Source organism: Microtus ochrogaster, unplaced genomic scaffold (genome assembly GCF_000317375.1).
Source record: "Microtus ochrogaster isolate Prairie Vole_2 unplaced genomic scaffold, MicOch1.0 UNK7, whole genome shotgun sequence".
Lineage (NCBI taxonomy): Eukaryota > Metazoa > Chordata > Mammalia > Rodentia > Cricetidae > Microtus > Microtus ochrogaster.
In genome coordinates this window covers 6,325,017-6,333,798 of record NW_004949105.1, presented here as the reverse complement: position 1 = coordinate 6,333,798, position 8,782 = coordinate 6,325,017, and positions in this window count along the sequence as shown.

Below are 8,782 nucleotides of genomic sequence, written 5' to 3'. Positions count from 1 at the left end.
AAAAAAAAAAATAAAAATCCATTTTAACGTCTGTATTTTTTTTCCCTATGGGAAACTTTCAAAGGCAGAGAAAAGTCAAAAGAATTGTACAGTGAATGATACGTACCCTCCATCTAGATTCCAGAATCCACGCTCCTGGAGTGGGTTCCCAAAGTGCACGTGAGCACCCACAGCTTCCTGCCACATTCCAAGGGTACATTTTCTAAGAATACCCTTTCCTGAGGCTGTTTGTATGACAGTTACACTATTATGAGAATGAAAATTACTTGAATATAATGGTCAGTAACATTATATGATGTATTTTTCATATTCAATTTTCCTGGATTATTCCCAAATGTCTTTTTTTTTTTTTAATAGCTGTTTTCTAATTCTGGAGCCAGCCAATTTCACTCATTGAGTTTTGGATCTTCCTGTCTCTGGTGGGCTCTTAACCATCAGGAATTTTGACTTTTGTATCAAGAATGAAGTGGGGCTTGATTGCAGATAGCATGTCACTGTTGTTGGTCACTGTTCTGAGCAGTCGGGACCTCCTTTCTTTACTGACCTTGCATATGGCTCTGTGGTAAGCCAGGGGTCATTTGTGGCTGTGGTTCTGAGACCTCCACCCTGTCCCCTTGATCTAAGTTAGCCTGAGTCCTACTTCGCTAGCTTTGGGTCAGTTCTTGACCCACCATGGTCTCCCTTGGGCATACTATAATTGTTATACCTTTCCTCTTCAGTATAATCTTACAATCAGTGTGACAACTGGAATTCTTCTGGAACTGCACTGCTTATGTGGGCCAATCTGGAGACAATGACACTTCTGAGAGTATGTCTTGGTTGAGACATATTTTTACTACTTTTAAAGATATAGTCTCAATCCCTACCCCATCTGTGTTCTCCTTTCCCCCTCTGTGTGTATACAAGAGTGTGCATATGTATGTGTGCATATGTATGCGTGTGTGCATGCATGTAGGTATGTGTGTGTGTACATGTGAATGTGTGCATGTGTATACATGCTTGCATACAAGCCACAGGGGCACCCTTCAAGCTGCAGTTTTTTCCTTCTGCTGTGTGGTTCCTGGAAGTTGGTCTTGAGTCACCAGGCTTGCTGACGAGCACCTACCTTTACCTACTGAGTCATCTTGCTTGCCCCAGGCACATTTTAATTTCCATGTGTGGGGTAGGAACAATGGCTTAGTGGTTAAGAGCACTGTCTGCTCTTACAGAAGACCCAGGTTCAATTCCCAGCACCCAGGTGGCTCACAGCTGCCTGTAACTCCTGTCTCAGAGGATCCAACACCCTCTTCTGTCCAGGGCACCAGGGACACATGTGGTGCACAGACATACGTACTGGCAAAACATTCATACACGAAAACATAAATAAAAAGATTAGTTTCAGCTTGTTTTGTGTTGTATTTTTAATAATGTATTCATATCTTTTATACTTATTTTAACAGTGATGACACCTTTTGTTTAAGTTATTTTTGGTGTTTACAAATAAAGTTGATCTGTTATGGTTTTTCCCTCCACAGATATCCTGTATTTGCCCTGTTGTCCTGTTATTTTATAATTTTTTTCTTTTTTGTGGGAGGACATATTCCCACACAGACAGTCACAGCTAGCATTTGCTTTCGCCTTTCCCATCTTTATGTCTTTTAATCCCTTGGATTTTTACTTCGGGAATTACCCATGATCCCTTACTGCCGTGGAATACGATCCCCCCCCCCCCCCCCTGTGATCGTTTCATCTCTGTCACAGGGAATATTTCCCCCTTGTCCAGAACATGTCTGAACTCTGGACAGCTGTCAGTAGGGGTCTGTGAAGGTCGCCTCTTGATGCATGGCAATGAGCAATATCAAGACCACTGTATTCAGTGTCTCTGGCTACTTTCTCTTCCCAGTGATTCCCCAGCCTTCAAAGTCACCAACCTGGAGGTGGGTACCTGGGCGCTGCTGCCTGTCCCCGCTCTTGGCTGTGACACTTGAGAACCAGCCTGGGTCCCTCGTCCATGAGCCAATGAGGAAACATCAGAAGCAGCTGAAACCCCACGGGGGACATCTGATCTCTCTTGATCTCAGCGTTGGCCACCAGACAGAGGGGACGCAAGCACCAGGTCAGCTTGTGGCCACTCCGCACATTTATGAAGGTGATGGAGTTGACGAAGTGGAAGGGAGGGTGGGAGCACTTCAGACCACAGCTACAGGAGCTGTATTTCTTGGTGGTTGCTGTAAGCACTGGGCAATAGCCCAGATCTGCAGCTTGAAGCCCACCACAAAAGGTCAAAGTGCAAAGGCACCATCTGCACCCAGGAAGGGTCTTACCGGAATCCCTCTGCCCACTCCTGTGCTGGCATCTAATTCTGTACTTCTGACCTCTAGAAGGATGAGGGATAAAGCATGCTGTTTAAGCTCCTCCCTCTGTGACACATTGTTGTGGTTGCCCCAGCTAAGCAATGCAAGTTGTAGCTTACTGTTGAAACATTTTCTAAGCCCGACCTGCGATGCTGCAAACTAGAACTCGACAGAGTGTAGGAAGAGGTGGGCGCTGTGCGCCAAATCAGCAAGAGATTTCTGTACCGTCCGGATGATTGGACCACCAACCTCTAAAGAATTCAGAGCCTTCTCCAGCACAGCTGCCCTCTCCCGGGAGGAGATGCTGTGAAGTGACCTTGGGAGGGGGTTCCCGTGGGCAGGTATTTGAAGATCTCTCCCCGAGGCAGCGCTAGCTAGTGTCTGGAGATCTGTCCTCAGCAGGTGTTCGTACTGCCCTTACCACAGTCCGCAGAAGCTGTGCCTGTGTTCCTGGCTGTGCCCCAGTCCTGGAATCCAAATCCCTGAGCCTCACCCAATCAGAATGTTCTGCTAGCTGGGCCTTGGAGCCTTCTTTTTGTCCACTTGGGTGGGTTCTTCTTGTGATATTGAGATGAATTGCACTGGGTCAGGAAGCCTCGGGGCGTGAGAGATGCCCCCAGTTCCCCTTTAGAAGTCTCCACACCTGTGGCGCACGCCTTTAATCCCAGCACTCGGGAGGTAGAGGCAGGCAGATCTCTGTGAGTTTGAGGCCAGCCTGGTCTACAGAGCTAGTTCCAGGATAGGCTCTAAAACCACAGAGAAACCCTATCTCGAAAAAAAACCAAAAAAAAAAAAAAAAAGAAGTCACCACACCTGTCCCGGTGTCCACCTCAGAGGTGATTCTTGTGGATCCCCTACAGGGTCATGTCAAGTCTCTGGGTACATGAGCACTGTCATCCTGGCCTCATCACCTTCCTTGGTTTGTTCTGTTCCCAAGGCCGTCAAGGTACCTATCACTGCACCCCACCGGGATACAGTTCTTGGGGTGTGTCCCACCACTCACCCATGGCTGGCTAGGGTGAACATTGATGTGGAAGAAGAGGACCACAGTGATGTGTAGACACTTGATCAGGGCTGTCTTGGCTCTGGTTTCTGTTTGGCCTGGAGGTCAGTACAAGTGAGGCTGGCAGAGCCTCATGTGTAGCATCCTCAAACCTTGTTTTTAGACCGTGGGCCCCTAAGGGGCTCTGTGTTAATAGGACTATAGCCCTGGAGCAGATGCTGAGCACCTAGGAGGCGGCAGGGAGACAGCTGACATGGTCCCAGTGATTTAGCCTCACAACCCTGGCCAGGCTCAGCGCTGGGGGTTTTCTGTGTTTGCAGACACCACTGAGAGACTGTCCACTACCATCACCCACAGAAGCAAAACTTCTTGTAAATTTTAAAGCTTCAGTGGGATACAGGAATGTGGTGGGGGTGGGGAGCATTCTGTCTATGAACTTGTCAGCACCTTACCTAGGCTGGAGGACCTGCAGGGCACACAGACCTCCTGGAGAGACTGTCTGGCTATCTGTGCCAGGTTTTATAAGAGCACACATTGAGGCTGGGGATATGGCTTAGTCAGAGGAGAGCCTGCCTGGTAAGCAGGGAGTCCTGTGTTCTTGCTCCAGCATTGCATAGAACTGGGATGATGGTGCATGCCTGCAGACCCAACTCTTGAGAGCAGGAGGGGTCTTGATCTATGTAGCAAGAGGTGTCTTAAACAAAAACTGAAAAACTGAGTGTGGTGGGTAGGAGGGAGGGGGAGAGAAAGAGAGAGGTTTGCTGAAGCTAAAGGTGGAAAAATCAGGATAACTGAGCATTGTGAATGGACTCACGGTGTAGCAAATGAAAAAGGCAGACAAACTGCACGCCAAATAAACATAACTCTCTAAAGCAGCTTGGAATTTACAGAGAACTTGATTGAAAAATAAGCCTTTGAGAACTCATAGGGAAGAAAATTTAGAAGTCAGGGACCAGAAAGGACTCAGAAGCTCAGTAGGCAGAGCACAACTTTCGAGTTGAGCTCCAGGGAGCCTGTGTGATTTGGAACAGGGCTACAGCCACACTGTGGTGGTGGCTGCATGGGTATAGCCATAGAATACCTATCCCTAGTCCACACACACACACACACACACACACCCAAGAGCACGCACCATGCACCAATACTATACACATACCATAGGAGCACACGCACATATCCCCCATACTGCCCCCACACACCCTGCCACAGCCCGCCCCCACACACCGTGCACACACCATACACTGTACACACCTCTCTCTACTCCCCCCTTACTTGGACTTATCTGTCCAAGTCTGGGGGGAGTCTCATGACACACTTGAGGTGTGTATTGAAAGTGTGCTCTGTTGGCATGGGTGGTTTTGGTTGGATGTCCTGGGTGTGGGGTGCATGGAAACTATTCTTGATACATACTGTGAGTGCACAAGTGTTTTCCAGAAGAGCTTTTCTTCTTTAGGCGCAAAGGCTTATATAACATGCACTCTCGCGGACGGTGAGCAGGCACTCACTCGTGTGTTTCTGGACCAGGTTTGGAAATGGTATTTACGGGCTCTGTTGCCGGATCACGTAGGTGGCCAGCGACATCGGATTCTTGGCTATTAAGAAGTACATTCTTCTGTAGCACTGTGGTGAAGGAGATGATCAGAGGGAAATTATAACTCCTTTTAGAAGCAGTAAGAAAGGAAGCGTTCTTTTATAGAACCCCTGGGACACAGTGGGGTTCTCTCCAGAGGGAGGGGAAGCAGGATGGGAGGGGGAAGGGATGGAGTGTTATTCTTGGAACACATGAGGCACCGGCGAGAAGCTGCAGGGGACTGAGAGGTCAGCTTCCCTGTCAATCCAGACAGCTACCCAGCACTCTAGCTGTGGCTAGGAGCAGTGTGACTCCCTGGGCTTTGGACAGAGGGTCTTAGAGTCATTCTCTATAGATGGCGGGGTCTTCAAATGTGCATTTTGCCCCTCCCCGCTGCATCTTCAGAGCTGGAGTTGCGCAGGTTAATGCTGCACACGGCAGGCTTGTGCCACAGATGAGGGTCCCCTGAGCTCTGGAAACAGTCCCTATAGGATACACAAACCTGCCCAAACTTTGTCCCACAGGAAGACATGGTTTTTAATCTGCAGGCCAATCAGAAAAATTTGTTCTCTGTCTGGGAGAGGAGAGAATATTTCTATTTTCTGCCGGGCAGTGGCGGTGCATGCCTTTAATCCCAGCACTTGGGAGGGAGGCAGAGGCAGGTGGATTTCTGTGAGTTCAAGGCCAGCCTGGTCTACAGAGAGCTAGTTCCAGGACAGACTCCAAAGCTAAAGAGAAATCCTGTCTCGAACACCGCCCCCCCAAAGATTTCTCTTTTCTTAAACAATTGCTATTAAAGATCCTTTTTTGGAGATAGGGCCTTGCTGTGCAGCCAGGCTGCCTTTGAACCAGGGATCTTCTTGCCTCTCCCCCACTAAACACTAGGATTAGAGGTTCGTGCCCAGGTATACTTCTGAAAGGCAGGTGAGGAACAAAAGGTGTGACCAGTTGTCCATAAATGTGAGTATCCCAGAGCAGGCATTAAAAGACACAAGTAAGCGGGAATAACAACGGAGACATTGGCGTGTCCTTCAGATTCCACAAATCAGAACGCGCCTCTATAGGGCATGATGCTGAAACTGGTGGGCAAACAGGAGTGGGTGTCCCACCTTGAATTCTACTGGAACCACAAGACTCTCCAAATTTCAATCGACAAACAACAGAGACTGACCACACCCAGAGAATTCCAGAGTCCAGGAGGGTGACTGATGGCCCCTGAATCACAGAGGGTGACTGCTGGATTCTTGAAGGATCCACCCAATGGCCACACCAGAGCCTGTAGAGTCAGGCACATCTTAGAGAGGCCTTAGGCACTGTACTCTTCTGAGGGATGGTGGGAAGCTCTGTCCTGTTCTCCAGTAGGACGCACCAGAGGTGGGGTCCTGGAGGCTCCTCAAATGGTCTGACTGTGGGCTGGCATACCCCAGAGAACATGTTCAAACCATAACTCCCAGTGCCCATGTGTGGGACTTTATTTGGAAGTAGTGTCTTTTAAAATTCCATCAAGTCAAGATGAAGTTATCCTGGATCAGAGAGGATGGCTCCAAACCCTGTGGCTGGCATTACAAGAAGAGGGATGTTTAGATCTAGGCATAGAAAGGAAGTGTGTGCCATGAGAAGGCAGGATGGAGATTGGAAAGTTGAGGTGTGATCCAAGGAAGGGTGCCCCAAAACTAGTGGTCCCAGTAGAGGCAGGACAGATCCTCCCACACCTCTAGGAGGGATCAGTACTGCGGACACTCCACCTCAGACCTTATAAACTTCTCAAGTGTGAAAGAACACGTTTCTGCTGTTGTTTGGAGTTACTCCATTTCCTGAAGACCCCAGCAGTCTCAGGGAATGAACCCAAGCCCCAGTAGGGTTACATCGATGCCCAGGGACCACCAGCTCACCACTCCTTTTGACTTGTTGTGACCAATCTCCAGCCTGCATTGAAGCCCTATAAAGCCGAACTGACACAGGTATTTCTGAGAGGACCCTGGAAAGCAGCCACACAGAAAGGAAGCCCAAAGGCAGTCCAAAGAAAATGTGTTTCACCAGTCAGAGGCCATACTGTATCATGTGCTGTGTTAGTGTTCTCCAAAGGAATGGAGCCACAGAATATTCAATAATAATATAGGGTCTTAATCTACCTGTACATCCCTAGATAGCCATATGTATTATCTACACTTATCAATCCAGCGTCTACGATCTACCATCTGTTGATCTCAGTCAACCACCTGCCTGTCTAAGGGGAGATCCATTATGGAGTGCTGGCTCAGGCGAGCAGGGAGGTGATTGAGGTTAGAGTGACAGATGCTGACAGTCCAGCTGTTTCTTCACCCACACGAGAAGGACATCTCCTCTACTCAGTCTTGTAGCAGGGACTTACAAAATGTCAAAGAAATGTGACCAAGTGCTCACTGTGGATGCCAGAAGTGCTCAGTGAAGCAGCAGAAAACACTCAGTTGTGAGCGACGCTCTCAGTAGGACCTCCTCCAAATGATCGTTTGAAGTTAACACGTACTTAAGTTAAACAGAACGCAATCCATAAGGTGAGCTTTTAGCAGCCCAGGGGCTTTTGCCAAAAGGACAGGGTGTGTAGTTTATGGCCTGTGAGTCTCCTTTCTGACCAAGAGCTCCCCACTTCTGCAATCTCCTAGGTCTGCCTAGGCCTGGATTCCTTAGGATAGTTGATCTACATAACTATCTTTAGTATTACTGATAAGCCCAGATCTGGTCTAACAGGATTTAAAAATCGTAAGGAATGTGTTCTCCATTCGTTTTCAATTCAGCACTAAGGAAAGCAATTACTTCTGGCTTGAGCAGCGTGGTTGGTGGACTTCTGGGTATCGGTGGTCACTACATTGCCCCTTTCTGGACAGACACAGGGCAGCAGGATGGGAAACTGGCTGGGCTGCTGCCTCTCACAGGGAACCAGGCAAAAAAAGAGGCTTGGGTTTGTTGGTGATAAAGACACCAGAATCGCAGCAGTGGCTGGTTAGTGCTCCTTCAAAGGCAGCTGCCATCACAGGGAGCTTGCCCTCAACAGATTTCACACTATTCTAATGCTTTGTTTGTGTCTGGAACAGAAATGTAGCCACTTAGCCAGAAGATGCTATTAAATGCAATCGATGGTGGTGATGGAAGCTCCTGGGAGAACATAGGGGAGAGGGTAGAACCTCTAATCGTTTTCTGACAGCGTCGCAAGGCTTCTAGTCTTGAGCCGTTACAGTATGAATGTGCATGCCTGGTCCAGGGGAAGGTCTCTTGGGACACTGCAAGCTCTATTTTTAAACTGTCGCGGAGTGCCAGCCAGCAGGGAAAGCATAGGGCCGGGGGCTAGAGTAAGTGGAAATCCAAGTCGGTTGATGGTGAGCACCACCCACCCCCAGGCTCCTGTCACGTCCTTCGCGCTAGAAGAGGACGCCCGAGGTCCGGGCCTGAGCGTGGTCAACACGCTCTCCGGCGGACGCTGTTCCCCCCTTTTCGCGCAAACCCACCCGAGGCTGCGCTGTACTCTTGACGGCTGGGCACGTCACCATCAATTTCACGCGGAGTCACGCAAGGTTTCTGGCTGCCGAGGTCTTCCGCGCCCCTCACTCCCACCCTGTCCCCCGCCCCTCGCGGGTGGCCTTGAAGCCAGCCGCTCCGCCCGCGCGCCCGCGTCCCCGAGGCTCTCTTCTGCCAGAGTGAGACCCATCTGGTCCCAGATTTAACGAGCATGTGCGTGCCGTCACCGCCGGCTGCCGGGGTGGCGAAGGGACGCCCGCGCCCCGCAGTCGGCGGGCAGGCTCGAGAGAGCATTCTGGGAAGCGCTTACTAATCGCGCGCCGCCCTCCCCACAAAGGCGCGCAGCCCCGGGGCGCGCGGGCGGCGCAGGTGAGCGGGGGGCGC